Source organism: Perognathus longimembris, chromosome 1, assembly GCF_023159225.1.
Source record: "Perognathus longimembris pacificus isolate PPM17 chromosome 1, ASM2315922v1, whole genome shotgun sequence".
Taxonomy (NCBI): domain Eukaryota; kingdom Metazoa; phylum Chordata; class Mammalia; order Rodentia; family Heteromyidae; genus Perognathus; species Perognathus longimembris.
Genome location: NC_063161.1, coordinates 34,230,162 through 34,248,628, shown reverse-complemented (window position 1 = coordinate 34,248,628; position 18,467 = coordinate 34,230,162). Strand labels below are relative to the sequence as shown.

General features: G+C 35.2%; 1 protein-coding gene across 1 annotated transcript in view; it reads left to right on the top strand.

Annotated features, from left to right (window-relative positions):
* The window catches only part of Trhde (thyrotropin releasing hormone degrading enzyme), a 353,088-nt gene that overhangs the window by 197,620 nt on the left and 137,001 nt on the right, over window positions 1–18,467 (top strand). The gene's annotated exons all lie outside the window — the stretch shown is intronic.

The following is an 18,467-nucleotide window of genomic DNA, read 5'->3' as shown; positions in this document are numbered from 1 at the left end:
GTCTAGGATAGACCTGCCAGGAGCACAATAGCTCAACTGCTACATACATATGATTATATAAGATGAGGCTAAGCAAAATGAACTCCAAGAGATGGAAACAGAAGGATTTTACTGTTGTCATTATGTTTAATGTACTAGGTGAATTTCCTTTGACGTACCTCCTGTGGTCACTGTATATGATTCTGGTACACTGGATATTGTATATATGCTTATCTGAACTGTGGAAAGGAAAGAAAAATGAAGGAGGATGTAACAAATATGACAAGAAATGTACTCACTACCTTATTATGTAACTATACCCTCTCTGTACATCACCTTATCAATAAAATTTAATTTAAAAAAAGAAAAGAAAAAACTTAAGTTCTTAAGGTTACTAAAATAATTTCCAAAAGTATCTTTTGATTTTAGATGACTTTGAACCAATATTACAATTTTCATTATGCTTTGGATTATTACTGATTTATGATTTTATTATGTCTCAATATTAATAGAGGTTCTTGTTACAAATGACACTATGCATACAGGTAAGTTTCTTAGCTCATTCAGTTACTGGTAATAAAATCCTTTTCATTTATCATTATGAAAAGTACACGTTAGATCAAAAAGTAATAAAAAATTATACATGTGGTGAAAAGTGACAGATTTCAGATTTTAATTTTTTTAATTCCTTTCCTGAGAAATCTAGATTTTGATAGCTTTAAGGATGGTCACACGTCTTCAGTTTCAAAGTACTTAATGTAGTATAAGAGCATGTGGAATGAATTTCATGTTCTTTTCCATCATTTTATTATTTGAATTATGAACATTGGTCTTCTGCAAAATTATTTTGCAAAGATATCATAACTAACACATCTGAGATTTGTATTCTTCATCTAAACACATAATATACACTAGAAGTATAAAAATCTTATGTGAGTCAGGCACTGGTGGCTCCTAACAACTCAGGAGTCTGAGATCTGGTTCAAAGCCAGTCTGGGGAAGAAAGTCCCTGAGATTCTTAATTCCAATTAACTACTAGAAAGGCCAGAAGTGAAGCTGTGCTCAAGTGGTAGAGTACTAGCCTTGAGAAAAAATGCTCAGGGGCAGTGCTCAGACTCTGAAATGCTCATGCCTGAGGACTAGTACAAAAACAAAACAAAATATCTTATGTAAGTAAGATTTGAATTAAGTGTATATACAAAAAACTACTAAATGGATGCTCAGTCGCACAGAAAGCTTACTCTATAACTAAGAAATGACAACATGCCCATAGCTATTTATTTCTAAATATTGAAAACTCTTGTCTCTTACTGTTCAAATTATAAAAATTACCAAGATTTCCCATTCTTTGGTGGTTTTTGTGTCTTAGAAGTTTTCATTGAGTTTAATGGAATATCTCAATATGAAACTTTATGAAAACTGTAAGAAATTCTATAAACAAATTATTAATATTTTTTGCATATAATGTAGTAGGATGAAGCTACCCACATAAATAAAGGAGGAAGTTGAGTGTCTATAAGGCTGTGTTAGCTCTATTTTTCATAATGACATCAGCAAAAGAGAGAAAGAAATACTCTAGATTAAAGGTGATGATAGCTTGAGCAGCAGCTACGCTCCTGTGATAGGCACAGAAGCCTGTCTATGAGCTCATGGCTTGGGCCTCACTATAGCTGAATGTTAAAAGGAAAAACGAGAAGTCAAGCTCATGTCAGAAGTAAAGAAATTCAGAAAGTTGACCTCTCTTGCCACTAATTTCCAAAACAGTGCCTTTCTCATTTCTAGACACTAGGTCTCAAATACTGAAATACAATTTCATTTTGCTAGGGAGATTACTAAAACAATCTCCCTTCCACGGAACACCAATGAAGAACAGAATTAAATATAGTATTGTTGGAAAGCTCTTCCTCTGACTTAAGTGAATATACTTGCTTTGATCAGGTGTTCAACACATACACACTCCACAACTTAGATTTTGTTTAAGAGTGAGTATGTTTTCAGAGCCAGTTTCCAGGACAGCAACAATTGCTTTTTAGTAGTAACAATGCTGAATAAAATAAAGGTGTCTTTTTGTTTGTTTGTGTGTGTGTGTGTGTGTGTGTGTGTGTGCGTGAAAATATTTTCTCCTTTGAAACTAGCCAATTTATCATTTTATTAATTGACTATCTTTACAAAGAATTATGGTATAAGGTCAGGGGAGTGGATTGGTAATAATAAAAATTCTAGGAATGCCATTCCACCTCTTTAACACATCCTTATCATTTGAAAGGTGAGACAGTTGTTCAGATTCAGTAAGTTACACATAATTTCTGTGAGCTTTTTGGAATAAATGCACAAGCAACTGCACAAATGTGAGATGACATCATGAGCCTGAAAGCTGAGCATTTTGTTAGAAGATGCATTGATTTTATGAATAGATACTGTGCATTTCAACACCAGTAATCCATTTTGACACTGAGACTTTTTATCAGTTATATATAGATTTCAAAATAATTTCTGTAAACTTGTGCCTGTATTCATTCTCTTCAGATCAATTGTTATCTACCTCTGCAATGCTGACTATTGTACAGTGACATAAAACAAGAGACTAATTTAGCATATTATTATTATTTTACAATTCTCCATCATATTTTATTTAAAATTGATGCATGATAAAATATTTTTCATGTATCCCAGAAATGTATGCATGGATCTGATACAGATGTGGGTGAAAAATAGCCTCACTTATATGGCAAAGTTTAAATTAGAATTTGTCTAGTCTGCATTGAAGGTATCTCCCTCACCCTCTTGCATATAATATAGTAATTAAGTGCTTCTGTAATGACAATCATTAACCATTAATGTAGAGTCTTTCATCAAAGGAATGCTACAGACTATCCCATAGTAATAAGTTTTAAGTTATATATTGATAGTCTGCAGATTAAAAATTTAATCCCTCCAATTTTATAAGAAAAATATTTATAAGAATTTTATAGGTACAATGACAACTACTGACGCAAAATTGCATAAATTCTCTATACAAAATTTATAATGTATCAGAGTATTGCCTAAATATGTAAAAAAAATCTTTTTCTATCATGAACAGGGCTGAAATACATCCTTCAAGTAGACTAGTTCATTGTAACAATGACAACTGTCTGTTAAAATGTGAGGCAGTAAGAATGAAATCATCTTTAATTTTAAGGTTTTTAAATTTTTATTCAAAAAGAAACTGAGGGGTTGGGGAAATGGACTAGTGGCAAGAGTGCCTGCCTCATATATATGAAGCCCTGGGTTCAATTCCCCAGTACCACATATACAGAAAACGGCTAGAAGTGGCGCTATGGCTCAAATGGCAGAGTGCTAGCCTTGAGCAAAAAAAAAAAAAAAAAAAAAAAAAAAAGCCAGGGACAATGCTCAGGCCCTGAGTTCTGAGTTCAAGGCCCAGGACTGGCAAAAAAAAAAAAAAAAAAAAAAAAGAAACTGAAATATTATGTTCATTGATTTTAATTCTTTTCTGATTTAAATGTAGACTTATGGTGAATACTCTTCAAGAAGAAGGTGTAAATTATGAGAAATTATTTGCTTTAGGTGAATAATTTACTTGTTTAGGTGTTTATTTCTTGTTTCAATAACAATATGGAAAATGCTTTTACATACTTTAAAAATATACAGTAATATACTGTCCAACAATAGTTTGTAGACTGGTGGTATTTTAAAATTTCTAAATTTCATTTAGAAGAGCTTTGAGACTAAAGATAGACCATTTGGAAATTAGATATACTCATTTTAGGATCTTTGTGAATACTAAATAAATGTGTATCTAGATCTAGAGCTACACATATGTATATCTATTTATGTCTGTTTATGTATATCTACATATACTTATCTTATTTCTTCATAGACTTGTAATTATCTATTATGTTCAAAGTCTACATAAGGGTTGTCCCTTCATATCAAATTAGAAGCTCACCAATTGTTTTATACTGGTTGATACTTTTAGTTCACATTTCTCTTACATATTGAATGTGAGAAAATTTTAAGGGCTTCCTGTCTACTCCCAATGGCATGTGGGCTTTTAATTATGTTCAGTTGCTTAAAAGTCCTTCCACAGCAAAAGACTAGAGGGACAGTAGAAAGAATGCTTGCTTAAAATTCTTGGGGTTCCCAGTTTTCAAAATATATCTGTTCTTTTTGCTTTTACTTCACTCTTCCTTCCCTTTCCTTCTACAAAAATTCTTATCTAACCAAAAAACATAGACTTTTAAAAAGTTCCCCCTTAGAGAGAAAGTGAGAAGTTGTTTTTTCCCCCTTATGTTAGTGTCCAGAGTAGTGTTTGGCATTGGAAGATAATGGGCCTGTAGGAAAGACAAAGAGGGAACAAAGACAGAGGTAGAGCTATAATGGACACAGCAGCTAATTCCATTAAAAAAAAGTGTCCATGTGCCACTTCTATTCTCAGAGTGAATGCATGAAGAATCCTGATGTGGCCCACTATGTGTCTCAGTTCTCCATGTATCTGGGTTACACTGAAATCCTAAGAAAGTACACATTAGGATAATGCAAGCACAGTGCCAGTGTTAAGGGGCACTGGATCCTAACCAATGTGATACTAAGAATTTCCAGCAAGGATTATAGCTAAAACAACAAGTTTATTGCAACTAATACATTAACATTTCTTAATGTTCATCCCTAAGTTAGGTCTGATTCTATTCTTTTCATAAAGGATCTTTGTTTATTACTTTCCAGATTAAGTATATCTGGTAGTAAAAAAAAATAAGCTAGATGTGTGTTAAAAAACACTCAGTTTTCATTGCTTAAGTATATTAGTTGATTTCAGAAACTTTATTGCACAAATAATATTTCTTAGTTTAAATATATGAAGAATACTTAATAGTTTGTATGTTTGGTTACACTTGTAATTATTTTTTTCAAATGAAAATTAAATTTGTTGGCTTCACAGTTGTTTGGGAAATGGAAGGATTGGAAAATGTTCAAAATTATTAGATGGGCTTTCTCATTTTAGAAGAATCACTTTTCCTAAATAAGATAATTTTAGAAAATTTGGATGTATTTTTTTTCCATTCAGGTAAATAGCTGGCAGGTATTTCTTTTAGTAGTATTACTTCAGCTCTCTGTATATATGGTTTCTTAAAATTTAAAACGAAGCCAAGCCACAAGTTGAAAAATTCAGACTTGCTCTTAAAAGATGATTTCTTTTTAAAAGGAAAGCCATATTGTTCAGAAAGACATTGCTTCAGGTTTCATATGTTATCAAGTGGGAGATAAAAGACAAATGAGCATTCTCTATGGAATAAAGCATTTATTTTGAACACTGTTCACTTTGCATGGTGTCAAGGTCTTTCCATATTTTCTTAAGAGTTTCAAAACCAGATAATAAATTTATAGGATTAGATACTAAATAGTAAATCCTTTACTGAACCTATAGCCTAACAATAACCAAAGACATTTTTCGTACCTGGAAATATTAGAGAGAAATTAGCCTGCACATTCCCTTTTCAAGTAAGAGGAGTGTGTTAGTAGCATATTTCAGCTTGCTAAAAAACTTCCAAGTGTCACTCAATAAACCAAAATTAGAAAATGCCAAAAATTTATACCAAAATGTTAACATTCTCTTTGGAAGTAGTCTCAACTATGAAATATTGGCTACAGAAGATTATCTTAGTATTTTGTCTGTTCCTTTCCTTGCCCTGGAAAAATGTCATCTTTCTATAACATGAATTGTAAAATATCAGGTATTCCTTAGCGTTTTCCCACTTGAAGGAGAATTTGTTTTGCAAAGCTCTCACATGAAGATAATCAAAGCTGGATATACAGAGGCAAATAAAAATAAGTCATTAGGTTTCTAATTATGAATCATTAACTTTAACTTACAGTGAAATGTTTTAAATGATATTAGGAGATAAGTCATTTCTAAGCAGGCTGTGATTGTGTCAGTTCACAACACTTTATGAAATATTTTCCTCTTTTCCATCAAGCAAGGTATTTTCTTTCTTATATACTGTTCACATGTACCAAACAAGGATGTCAGAAATGAAAGTAGGGACTAAGTGATCAAATGAAAAGTATGGAAGAGCTCCTTTGAAGGTAATAGAAAAAAAAATCAAAATAATTTGAGATTAATGAAGAGATTGACTGAGTTGCTCCTTACATATTTAACCCACTGTGAAACAGATTTTGCCATGTTGCCAGTGTATGTCTTTCTATTGTTTTTCTTAGAGAGTTTGAAGAGTGTGCCATCAAGTAGATCACTATTTGGACTAAAATTCAGGCAGCTCTTCTCATCCATGAATGCAAAGTTATTTGTTAGGAAATATTTTAATACTGTGCCGAATAACCTCCCTGGTTCTACCATTCACAGTTTTAAGTATTTCTTCTCAAAATTCTTATATCTTTATCTTTTTACCTCTTACTGAGATTGAGAAAATAAAGTGTTAGCTATTGAAGTCATATTTTTGTCAATTCATGTCATATTTGTCTTTAAATGTAGAAATGCCAGGATGTAGTTCTCCCTCAGAACCCTTGTCAAGAGCACCTAAATCCAATTAATTCCTTCACTCATTTTGTTTTCTCATCTCTAACTTGTATTTATAGTTCATTGATACTGTTCTTAAGTGCTATTAATAGCATTTGAACACAAAAAGTTTATATAAATTAGTTTGAAATATTGCTGCAAATTTTTACATCTCTGTTCATACATCCTATTCTGTTTATTTTAGTCAAAGACATAACAAGCACCGTGATACCTTTTATGTAGCAAATATCACAAGTAATCTAATTATGGAACAACTATGCATCACATTTTATATATACTGTATTTCATTTCTAGGTGTTTTAGGTGTTTGTGTGTGTGTGTCTGTGTGTGTGAATTTGGGTTACTGTGATAATTTTTGTTTTTTGTTTTGTTTTATTTTGAGTCTTTGGTATCCATTTCAGCAGTTGCTTTCTTTATGGGAAAACTCAAAACCATAGTGTCATTCCTTATTCAGACTTCATACACATACACACACGCATATGTATATGCATATATATGGATATTTAGCTACTTAATGTTTTTCATATTAAATGGATAAAATATGTCTAGTAATCATTTGTTTAATTTAGAAATTGAATATCTTTCTGCTCAAACAAACTCACTTTTGAGTTCTCTTTCTCAAAATTCAGACTAGAATATAGGTATGCATTTTACAAGGCCAATTTCTGGATATTTTCTGTTACTGATAGTAGTGGCTATAATATGATGATATATTTTCACCTAAATGTTAATTTCTAAGTTGTCTGGTTACAAACAAGCTCAGATCAGTTGAACTTTCAGAGAAAAATGGGACATAAATTAGATTTTCTTCCTAACTTTCACATGGCTAGTCTGATTTGAAGAACCTGGATCATGATTAATTATTGGCAAAGACTAATTAAAACTCTAAAACACTGAAAAAAGTTTATTGTTCTACTTTTAAGACAATAGGAGCCTTGTTTGAAGTTTGTGACTTAAAGGTTTTTGAGATCTCAGGTCATATCACTCAACAGGCTCAAAAATAATTCACTTTCCTATGACAAGATAATATATATATATATATTTATTATCAAACTGATGTACAGAGAGGTTACAGTTTCATACATTAGGCATTGGATACATTACTTGTACTCTTTGTTACCTCGTCCCTCATTGCTAAGGATTATGCTGACAATTTGTGGCCCCCAAAGATGAAATACTCCAAGATTTATTCAATATTGGGTTGTTCAATTTTCATTACTGAAGTAACACTTCTTAGAAAACAATTTTTCTGGTTTCTCTGTTAGGGATATGAACTAGTCAGGTGAGATTATAACATCTTTGACCTCTCAGTCTCATAGTCCTATTTTGATAATTTAGTGATTTGTTTTGGTCAGAGTGGTGCTACTTTTATAGTTTCCCAGAATGGACTTCAATTCTTTTCTATATATCTCTTGGATTAAAATTTTGCCTACTACTTAGTGGCTATGTAGATTTGTTTCTCAATTTTCCAAATATACATAAAATCTCTGTGCTGTTTTTGTTAAAATATTATTTTAAGAGTCAAAGAAAGCTTCCTGAATAATGTACTTTGAGAATAACATGTGAAAAAATTAGTGAGATAAAAAATTATATTTATATATCCTCTTAAGTACATCTGTTTCTGCCCTGGACAAATTTGGGATAGGTAATTGTTATCAAACTAGATTATTTAATGAATGAACCATTAATATCACTAATTACTGAAGGTAGGTTTTTAATGTGCTATTTAATAAAATCTACTTATTAGTCAATAAAAGTTTTGTGACAAATTAAGGTCATTAGAATTATTTATTAATATTAAAATAATAAAATGTATCAGCTACTTAGTAGCCATGTTAATAACTTCTGGTGGTAAATTAGCTCATCACTGGTATTCCTTCAGATTTGAATAGCATAGAACTGTTTATTTTAAAATTTAAACAAAATAAGGGGTGCTGGGAATGTGGCCCAGAGTGGTTGCCTAGCATATGTGAAGTCCTGGGTTTGATTCCTCAGTACCACATATACAGAAAAAGCCAGAAGTGGTGCAGCTCAAGTGCTAGAGTACTAGCCTTGAAGAAAAGAAGCCAGAGACAGTGCTCAGACCCTGAGTTTCATCCCCAGGACTGGCAAAAAAAAATTAAACAAACTAAAATTGCCATACAATAACTAGCCAATATACATTTAAAATACTCTTAATTAGATTTTGCTGATCAAATATTTTTTTCTTTTTAAAACTCTTTATTCCACCACTTAGAAAATCATATATTCTTTTTTTTTCAAATTTTTATTATCAAACTGATGTACACCGAGGTTACAGTTTCATACGTTAGGCATTGGATACATTTCTTGTACTATTTGTTACATCCTCCCTCATTTCCCCCTCCCACAACCCCTTTCTTTTCCCCCCCATGAGGTGTTCAGTTCACTTACACCAAACAGTTTTGCAAGTATTGTTTTTGTACTTGTTTGTCTTTTTGTACCCTGTGTCTCTCGATTTTGGTATTCCCTTTCAAATTCCTAGTTCTAATACCAGTATAGACGGTTTCCAATATACTCAGATAAGATTACATAGGTAGTGTAGGTACAACCACAGGAAGGTGATACAAGAACATCATCAATAGTAGAAGCTACAGATACACATGGGACGTTGAAAGTAGTTACAACTGTGATATAACAATCGATTCCATAACATGGAGTTCATTTCACTTAGCATCATCTTATGTGATCATAAGGGTATAGCTTTTGGGCTCTTGTGATGCTCTGCTATGACATGCCTAAAACTGTGCTAATTATTCTCAATAAGGGAGACCATAGAGTCCATGTTTCTTTGGGTCTGGCTCACTTCAATTAGTATAATTTTTTCCAAGTTCTTCCATTTCCTTACAAATGGGGCAATGTCATTCTTTCTGATAGAGGCATAAAATTCCATTGTATATATGTACCACATTTTCCTGATCCATTCATCTACTAAGGGGCATCTGGGTTGGTTCCAGATTATAGCTATGACAAATTGCGCTGCGATGAACATTGTTGGCTGTTGGCTTTACTGTGATTTTGTTTGTGTTTATTTGGACGGATACCCAAAAGTGGGGTTGCTGGGTCATAGGGGAGTTCTATATTTAGCCTTCTGACGAATCTCCATATTGCTTGCCAGAGTGGCTGAACCAGTTTACATTCCCACCAACAATGAAGTAGGATTCTCTTTTGGCCACATCCCCTGCAAAAATTGTTATTGTTAGTTTTCTTGATATAGGACATTCTTACTGGGGTGAGATGGAATCTCAATGTTGTTTTGATTTGCATTTCTTTTATGGCCAGTGATGTAGAGCACTTTTTCATATATCTCTTGGCAATTCTCATTTCCTCATCAGAGAAGTCTCTTTCTAAGTCTTTAGCCCACTTGATGAGGGGGCTATTGGTTCTTTGTGGTTTTGTTTTGGAGGAAGGTAATTTTTTTAGTTCTGCATATATTTTAGATATGAGGCCTTTGTCCGTTGAATGGCCGGTAAAGATCTTCTCCCAGTCTGTGGGCTTTCTGTTTATCTTGCAAGCTATGTCCTTTGCCGTGCAGAAGCTCTGCAGTTTGATGCAGTCCCATTTGTCCATCCTTTCTTTGACTTGTAGCCTTTCTGGGTCTTTGTTAAGGAAGTTCCGTCCTGTGCCAAGGAGCCCAAGTGTTTCTCCTACTCCTTCCTTTAGTGTTTTCAGGGTGTCTGTTTTGATTTCGAAGTCTTTCATCCATTTGGAATTGATTTTGGTGCAGGGTGATATATAAGGATCTAGTTTTAGTTTGTTGCATGTGTTGAACCAGTTTTGTCAGCAACATTTGTTAAAGAGGTTATCTTTCTTCCAAATTATTGTTTTAGCTCCTTTATCAAAGATTAAGTAGGTATAGTTCTGTGGGTTCATTTCTGGGTCTTCAATTCTGTTCCATTGGTCTTCAGGCCAGTTCTGATGCCAATACCAAGCTGTTTTTATTACTACAGCTTTATAATACAACTTGAAGTTGGGTATTGTAATTCCTCCAGCAATGTTCTTTCTGCTTAGGATTGTTTTTGCTATTCTAGGTCTTTTATTGATCCATATGAATTTCTGGATTGCATCCTCTATTTCATTAAAGAATGGTGTTGGGATATTAATGGGTATTGCATTGAATATGTAGATAGCCTTTGGCAATATTGCCATTTTGATTATATTAATCCTCTAAATCCAGGAGCATGGGAGGTTTTTCCATTTCCTTAGTTCTGACTTAATTTCATTTTTCAAGCTTTTAAAGTTCTCATAAGAGAAGTCTTTCACTTCTTTGGTTAAGGTTATTCCTAGGTATTTTTTGATTTTGGGGCTATTGCAAAAGGAGTTGCTTTCCTTATTTCAGCTTCGGTCTTCAGGTCATAAGCGTAGAGAAAGGCCGTTGATTTTTGATGGTTTATTTTATATCCTGCAACTTTGCCAAAGTTTTGGATCAGCTCTAGTAGCTTGGGGGTAGAGTATATGGGGTTCTTCATGTATAGGATCATGTCATCTGCAAAGAGACAAAGTTTAACTTCATCTTTTCCTATTTGGATCCCCTTTATATTTTATTCTTGCCTAATTGCTCTCCCTAGGAATTCTAGTACTATGTTGAGAGTGGGAGAGAGTGGGGGGAGTGTGGACATCCCTGCCTTGTTCCTGATTTTAAAGGGAATGGCTTTAGTTTTTCACCATTTAGAGTTATGCTTGCTGTTGGTTTGTCATAAAGTGCCTTGGTTATATTCAGGAATGTTCCCTGGAAACCCAGATTTTCCAGGGCTTTTAGCATAAATGGGTTCTGGATTTTATCGAACACTTTTTCCGCATCCAGAGATAAAACCTTGTGGTTCTTTTCCTTTCTCCAGTTGATGTGATGGATTACATTAATTGACTTGTGTATATTAAACCAACTTTGCATCCCTGGGATGAATCCAGTTTGATCGTGGTGTATGATTTTTTTGATGACCTGTTGAAGTCGATTGGCAAGAATTTTGTTGAGAATTTTTGCGTCTATGGTCATCAGGGAAATCGGTCTATAGTCCTCTTTCCATGATGAGTCCCTGCCTGGTTTTGGGATGAGGGTTATACTGGCTTTATAGAATGAGTCTGGTAGTGAACGTTCTCTTTCAATTTCATTGAAGAGTTTGAGAAATATTGGTGTGAGCTCTGTTTTGAAGGCCTTGTAGAATTTTGCAGTGAATCCGTCTGGACCTGGGCTTTTCTTGGATGGGAGATCCTTTATTGCCGTTTCTATTTCAATACTGGATATGGGTCTGTTTTGAAGGTTTAAATCTTCATGGTTGAGTTTGGGCATAAGAATTTTTTCTAGGAAATCATCCATTTCTTCCAAGATCTCGAATTTGTTGGCATAAAGTTTTGCAAAATAGTCGCTTATTATTTTCTGAATTTTGGTTATTTCTGTGGTGATGTTATCTGTTTCATCTCTTATCTTGTTTATTTGAGTGTGCTGCCTTCGTTTTTTGGTCAGGTTTGCCAGGGGTCTGTCTATCTTGTTGATTTTTTCAAAGAACCTACTCTTTGTTTTGTTGATTCTTCCGATGGTTTTTTCATCTCTAATTGAGTTAATTCTGATTTTACTTTAATTATTTCCTTCCGTCTATTGACTTGGGGTTTGGCTTGTTGTTCTCTTTCAAGGAAATTAAGGTGCTTCCTTAAATTATTGAGTTGCTGTTTCTCCAGTTTGTTGGTGTATGCACTCAGAGATATAAATTTTCCTCTGAGTACTGCCTTTGCTGTGTCCCAAAGGAGCTGGAAGTTTCTGTCCTCACCTTGGTTGAATTCCATAAACATTTGAATTTCCGCAATGACCCACTGATGGTTCAGCAGTGTGTTGTTTAGTCTCCATGAATTGTAGGATTTTAGGTGGTGGCTGTTTGAGTTGAGCTCTAATTTTATTCCATTGTGGTCTGAGAGAATGCAGGCAATGGTTTTGATACTTCTGAATTTGTACAGATTTTCTTTGTGCCTTAAGCTGTGATCTATTTTGGAGAATGTTCCATGTGCTGCAGAGAAGAATGTGTATTCGGTTGTTGCTGGGTGGAATATTCTGTAGATGTCGGTTAAGTCTAGTTGGTCTATGCAATTATTTAGCTCTGTGATGTCTTTGTTCAGTTTTTGGTGTGTTGATCTGTCCAGAGGTGATAGTGAAGGGTTAAAGTCCCCAATTATCAATGTGTTTGGGACTATGAGTGTTTTTAGAGTCAGTAGTGTTTGTTTGATGAAGTTGGGTACTTGTGCATTTGATGTGTAGATGTTTAGAATGGTTATTTCTTCCTGTATTAGAGATCCCTTCACCAGTATGTAGTAACCTTCTTTGTCTCTTCTTATCTTTTTTTAATTTGAAGCCAATTTTGTCTGATACTAGGATTGGAAGTCCAGCCTGCTTATGGGGGCCATTTGCTTGATAGATTTGATTCCAGTCTTTTACTTTTAGAAGATGTTTACTTTTGCTGGATAGATGTGTCTCTTGGAGATAGCAGAAAGATGGATGTTGATTTTTGATCCAACTTATGAGCCTATGTCATTTGATTGGAGAATTAAGTCCATTAATGATGAGAGTTAGGATTGAGAGATGATCGTTTGTTCCTTTCATTATCACTATCTTGTTAAAAGCTGTGTCTTCCCAATTCTTGAACTGATGTTTTCTATTTGGGGTTCATTTCTCTGTATTGGGATCTTGATTATTTTCCTTGTATAGTATATCTTTGAGGATTTTCTGTAAAGCTGGTTTGGTGGAGATATATTGATTCAGTTTTTCCTTACTGTGGAAGACTTTTATTTTACCTTTGGCTATGAATGAGAGTTTGGCTGGGTACAGTATTCTTGGTTGGTAGTTATTTTTATTTAGTGTTTGGTGTATCTCCTTCCAGGCTCTCCTTGCTTTCATGGTCTCTGCTGAGAAGTCTGGGGTTTTTGCTTTTCCTTTATATGTGATTGTTTTCTTCTCCCTAACAGCTTTAAGGATTCTTTCCTTGTACTCTACTGATCCTGTTTTGATCACAATGTGTTGGTGGGATGTCCTATTCTGGTCTGGTCGGTTTGGGGTTCTAAATGCTTCTTGTATCTGTATTGGCCTATCCTTCTGGATATTTGAGAAGTTCTCAGCTAATATTCTGTTAAATAGGTTGCCTATCCCATTAACTTCTTTCTCCAAGTTTTCCTCAATACATGTTATCCTTAAATTCGGCTTCCTGATCTTGTCTTGAATCTCCTGTAACTATCTGTTTTGTTGATTGGACTAGATTTGTATTGACTTTTGATCTTTCTCTATAGATTCTAGGGAATCTTCAGTTCTTGAGATTGAATCCTCTGCTTCAGTTAGTCGGGACTGTAGTCTAGCTACTTGATTTTGAATCTCTTTTCCTTCTGACTGGTGTTTCCTGATGATTTCTATGTCATCTCTTAGGTCTTGCATGGACTTCTTTACTTCATTAATTTGGATTTGAGTGCTGTCTCTCAAATCTTTTGCCTGGGTAGCTATCTTTTCACTTGTCTCTTGAATTACATTTATCTTTCTATTTGTTGAGGCCATGAAATCCTCTATTACTTTGTGGAAGGATTGCTGTATTGATTCCAACTTTTCATTTAACATGTTTATCAGTAGACTTTGTAGGGCATTTTGAGGGTTCTCTTCTGTATCTTTGATTGACTGCTCTGTTTCCTGCTTGTTTTGAGTGGGAGAAAAGACTCCTTTGTTTGCCATCTTTCTTGTGTTTCTTCTGCCCATTTGGATTGGGAATGCCAATCTACAAGCACCTGTGAGCACCGTTTAAGACCCAAAGCAGACCTTACCAAGTCCTGTTGTGTAAATCTTATAAGTTCACAATTATATACAGATACCTTGTATACCTGTCTATAAAATTACATTTGGTGTTCCTAAAGAATACAATTTCATTATAAAAACCAATCCTGGGCTCTGTATTCAGTAGTTACTTATTTACTGTTACAACCCTATGAGCAATTCTTTTTCTTATATTAAGTTCTTTTAGGACTGGCTTTCTCTATGAACCCCTTTGATTCACTTGGATTAAGCAGGGATACCATCTATCCAATAACCAGGAGTCAATGGAACCTGGAGGTCCTGGCAGTAAATCAGGAGGGAAAGTTAGAGGTAGTAAAGAGAATAGAGTAAAATGTACTGGAGGGTGGTGGTGATGATTTTGGTTTAGTTTCAGTGATGTGGCAATGTGGAGAAGTGTAGAATCAGTAGAAAGAACAAGGTTAAAATGATAGACAATGGAGAGTTAGCAGAAAAGAGTGGAGGTCTTATTCATGGGAAAGTAATTTTTAAAGAAAGCGAACGCAAAGAGAGAAAAAAAGAAAAAATACTGGAAGACAGATGGACAAAACCGAGAAAAATTATTTAAAAAAAAAAGAAATAAAAGGAAAAAAAAACAGAAAATCGAACAACCAAATAAAAAACAACTTTTCCGAAGTGAAAAAAATTAAAAAAAAATTTTTTAAAAGAAGTTTAAAAAATGTTTGAAAAAAAAAAAAAAAGTGGAGTCCTCCTTGTTTGGGTGGTCATTCCCCAGTCTCTGGTTTCCTTGGGATGGTGTGCTGTCTATTTTCCTGATTGACTGGTTTGACTTGCTTTTAGTTTGCAGGGGGTGGATCTCTTCTGACCCTTCTCCCCCATTGGTGCAATCCTGGGTCTCTGTGGTTCCCACAGCTTGCAGGTAGGCCTAGGGTGTCCTCTGTAGATGGGGACTTGAGCAGTCTTGGTAACCGTGGCTCCTCTGTCTGTTGTGGGGCTCAGCCTTTAATGCCTGGCTTTGAATAGGCTATGTATTCAGCAGGGAAGGGTGCCTCTGGCCTGGTTTACCCGGCTGAGAGTTGCTTGCCTGAGGGAGGTTCCTCCCTCCTGGGAGGGGCGGCTGCCTGTTGGAGCTGGCTATGGAATTCAGATCCATTTCAGGCTGGGAGTTGGGCTTCCTCTGTGACGGGACCTTTTATCTCTCTCAGGTACTGTTTGTTCTCCTGTCTGGTGTTTCCATGCTGCCGGTAGCTGCTTGCCGCTTTTGCTTTAAATTTAGAAATTCTAGTGGGAAGGGCTGGTCACCTCTGGCTAAGCCATGGCCCAGGACGAGCATCCCACCTGGGCAGGGGGCATTTTCCTGGGCAGAGCTGGCTCTTACTGGTTGGGCCCTCTTGCCCTTTTCAAAGATGGCTCCTTTGTCCTCGCTTTCCTGTTTAGTTCCAGTCTGGTATGACCCTATGCCAGTGTCAAAGATGATGCTTTGCTCTGGTGGTGGGGGAAGGGCTGCCTTCCAGAAGCTGCTCTGTGGGCGCGAGTGAGAATATCTTTCGTGGGGTACTCATGCTTTCTCTGCGATTTCAGCCCGTCCGTGCTCAGCCGCCGTCTGGAGTATTTCTCCCTGGTCTACGCTGTGTGCTTTAGCAGCGCGGAGTGCGGGTTGCTGTGCCAGGCACTGTGCCAGCGCTGGCACTGGCGTGAAGGTGGGACGCAGCCCGGAGCTCAAATCTGTGTTTTCAGACAAGCAAAGTCGATTTTTCCTTCCTGGCCAGAATCCCTGTACTGTTAGAACTTACTCTGGCTGTCTTTCTAGGAGTAAAAGTTTCTATGGGGTGAGAAAACTGCGATGTCGGAGGGAGCTCAGCTAGGGCTCTGCTGCTCCTCTGCCATCTTCCTGGAAGTCTTGCTAATCAAATATTAAAGTTCATAAATAAGTCTGTTATTTTTGTCTACAAAATATCAGAGAATTCTGCTAGGACTATATTAGACATGTACTAGTTATTACCAATAAGGGAGACCATAGAATTTGTGTTTCTTTGGTTCTGGCTCACTTCACTTAGTATGATTTTTTTCTAAGTCTTTACATTTACTCACAATAGGGGCAGTGTCATTCTTTATAGAAAGACAGATGCATAGTATTCTATTGTGTATATATACCACACAATTTCTTGATCCACTCATCTACTGAAAGACATCTGTGCTGGTTCCATAGTTTAGCTATGATAAATAATGCTGCAATGAACATGGTTTTTCTGGTGGCTTTTGTATGGCCTTCTTTGTGATCCTGTGGGTAAACTTCCAGAAGTGGCATTGCTGGTTCCTACGGGAGCTCTATATTTAGTTTTTGAGGAACCTCCACACTGCTTTCCAGAGTGGTTGAAAAAGTTTACACTCCCACTGACAGTGTAGCTCAATAGCTATGTATGTATGATCACAGAAGATGATGATAAGAGAAATGATCTCCAAAATATGGAAACAAGTGGTTTATCACTGATGTTGTTATTTTCAACCTACAATGTGAAATTATTTCTCTTCTGTCCATCTTACCTATGATTTAGCCCCTGTTGTCACTGTATTTGTTTCTGGTACCCTGGGTATTTTATATATATCTGAATCAGGGAAGAGAAGGGGAACATTAAAATTATGAGACAAAAGGTATAAGGCAAACTAATGCAACAGCAATAGTTACAAGACAATATGTTGCAAACTAAGTGTATAACTTGGGGGCATGGAGAGGAGGGAAGGTAGGAGAAAAATGAGGGAGGAGTAACAATTTGGACAAGAAATATACTCACTACCTAATGTATATAACTTTAACCCCTCTGTACTTTACCTTGACCATAAAAAATATCAGAGACTTCTTATAATGGTTATCAGAAATGATTGTGTCTTGATTTAATTTTGACTGGTAAATTTGATTTTATTGAAATATCTTCAGCTTATCAGAAATTAAGCATAGGGATGAAGGAAAATATTTTTACTGTCAAGGAAAGGAAAGACAGAGGTTTTACATTACAGAAATGTCTAATCTTATGGGTAGGATTCTACAGCAACAGATTAGAATAGGAATATACTCAAGTCAATCATGTAAGATAACAAGTAGAAGAATTAAGACTACCTCACTTCCTCATAGGTTAGGAACTTTAACTTTACACAAGTTCCCAGTGTAACCAGTCGGTGCTGGTCATAAGTTTGCTGTAAATTACCAAAAAATACTGATATGAAGGTCAGTCAATCATTTATGAAACATTGTGTCTGATTGTATGTTGACATTAAATCTCTAAGTTCAGACTAGAAATAGATCATATTTAAAAATTAGATTTAAAATATATGAATCTATATTGAATACATGTTTCACAAAAGTAGAAGAGGTCTCAAATGTTTATTTTAAGAGGGTTATATTTTAAGAGGGAAAGCATGGAAATATGAAGACTATTCACTTTGACTGGGTGAGTGGCGATTGAGCTATGTGAAATGAGCTATAAGCTCATGAGACTGGGTAATCTGATCAATGTTATTATTGTTACTGATGTTGTGCAAGCACATCTATGATAGTTCTGTGAGTCAGGATTCCTTTAATTAATGAAAATATGAGTAGCAGTAATTTCTGCCATACCAATATTATTGTATCTTTAAAGTGCTACAGGAGGTTCAGAATGTAGTTTTGTATACTGCTGTAACTTTTGTGTTCTATCTTACTTAGTCTTTTCCCTTAGCCACACCATGTCTTGAATAATATGAGACATGACATACTTAGCTCTGATGCTAAAATCAAAACATCAAGCAGCTGAGAGATGTCGTCATAATTTAACCTACTTCCTCTGAAGTTAGTCATTTTTTGAGAGAGTTGTGGCTCATAGAGACATTTTCAAGTCTCTCTCTGGGATTGAGAGAGGTTTATACAATCATCTAAGATATTCTTGTGCATTGATTAAGGTTTCTTAGAGACTTTGTGGGTTGGCAATGGAGGAAATGTGGCTGATGTTTGAAAGAAATAACATATAGAACAGCTTATTTCAGTTGTTTGTTGGAAGGTTTATGAGAAATAACAATAATATTACACCAGTAGAGATCTTCCTAGAGTCTTATGTTCCAATAAGGCTTTCATAAAAGATTATGTAAACAACTACAGAGCTTAACTTCTCAATTGTCATTGTAGGCTTTAATGTTGATTACTTTTTCAATTTT